At 39.4% G+C, this 1633-nt stretch overlaps 1 long non-coding RNA gene across 1 annotated transcript; it reads left to right on the forward strand.

Moving 5' to 3' along the window:
- Positions 1-341: 341 nt before the first annotated feature.
- Positions 342-1101, forward strand: LOC108367237 (uncharacterized). Its single transcript, XR_001848221.1, has 2 exons — positions 342-387; positions 498-1101. It is a non-coding gene; the product is annotated as an uncharacterized LOC108367237 (long non-coding RNA).
- Positions 1102-1633: the final 532 nt, after the last annotated feature.

Here is a 1633-nt window from a genome sequence, read left to right on the forward strand (position 1 = left end):
TGCCAGAGACGACTGCATACAAACTCCACCTCGGTCAGGTGCACAGTATACCAGTAGAAAAGGTTTTTGTTTTTGTAGCTGTTTCGTGGTGAAAGTCCTTTATGGGGACCAAATTTCCCCACAAGAAATTGAGCGCATGGTTGCTTTTGGGTCCCAAAAGAATGAATATAAGAAAACATTAAAAAAATCTAAGGTAATACAATTATATGCAACTAAAAATAATCACAATAATTTGCACATATGAGTTAATGTGATAATCATGTGTAAAAACTCTTTTCAATTACTATTTTTCACAAAATAATTTTGCGGATCAGTTTGCTCTGAGCGCTTGTGTTGTTTACCAAGAAAATGCAGCCCTGTTGGTCTTTATTTCTGTATCGCATCGCGGTGGGTTTCTATTTCTTGGTAATTCGGTTTGAGAAATGGTAAACAAGTTATTGAAATTTATTTATTTGATGTGTATAAGATTTCATTAATGCAATTTTTTGTATTTTCAGACTATTAATTACAAGCACAGCATCATCAACGGTGATTGCAAGAACTACTGCAATCCCTGCGGTTTTTCCTCTTGGTAAATGCGTTCTGGTCGTGACCAAGGGGGGGTCTCCCAAATCGGCCGGGAATAAGATTAGTCATTTTAAATTTTATATCTTTGTTCGTCGACATTATATGACATGTCATCATTGCAGGCTATTGTTGCAGAACAAAACGCCGCAACCACTGCTGTGGTAAATATGTTCCAGCAGAACTGTCCACCGCCGTCGGTGTAATGATTTCGATAGCTGAACAAACGCCATCTCCTGGGCATTCCCACAGCTTGCCGACACTAGCTATTATATCACGTGTGAATGCAACTGCGGCTTAATTTGGTTATTAACAGTGCAATAGTACCATGTCATTGGCAAAAACACTAAGGGCTGCTGGCAAATATAGGTTGTAAAGTTTTTGGTATCGATGAACTTACTCGAAGAAGACGATGGCCGAAAACATATGATGAAACATCTTCTGGCATGCCTTTGACAATCGTTAAGTCAGACGGAGGCTTCACATACGATATTTCACACATGGCTGGAATTCGTTAGCGGACAGAGCACACATTTACAAAATATTTATCGTTCAGCAGAACGTGCATGCATATTCGATTCCGATTTTATGGGTCGATTACGGAGGACAACCGAACTTCAGTTGGTTGGCCAGTGGCTGAAATGGTATTACCGATGGCAACTAGCAACTGAAAGCCGGCGACTAAGGGCCGGTTGTTCAATGTCTGGTTATCACGACGTTTTCGACATCACGCATATAACATGTGATCGATAAAGCAGTCGTTGTATTTAACCGGAGCTTCTACCTCCGATTTGTGCTAATCAGAACAACCGGCCCTAGGTTGCTATATTGGTAAGTGCATTTTTGTGGCTGCCGGGAATTTTTGATTGAGATACTTTATTTCTTTTCAACTTTTTTTTAAATTGTACCACCTTCAACTTTATGAAACTTAATTATTGCTATTCATAATAAAAAACATTTTCATTTCAGTAGTGCTGTCCATCGGCAACCCAACTAAGGTTCCGTTCCCATCCATAATCGATCCATAAGTCATAATCGCACGAACTAATCAAGGCTATCATAGAATCCA

Source organism: Rhagoletis zephyria, unplaced genomic scaffold (assembly GCF_001687245.7).
Source record: "Rhagoletis zephyria isolate East Lansing unplaced genomic scaffold, Rhagoletis_zephyria_1.1 Rzeph_scaffold_02600, whole genome shotgun sequence".
In the NCBI taxonomy this organism is placed as follows: Eukaryota; Metazoa; Arthropoda; class Insecta; order Diptera; family Tephritidae; genus Rhagoletis; species Rhagoletis zephyria.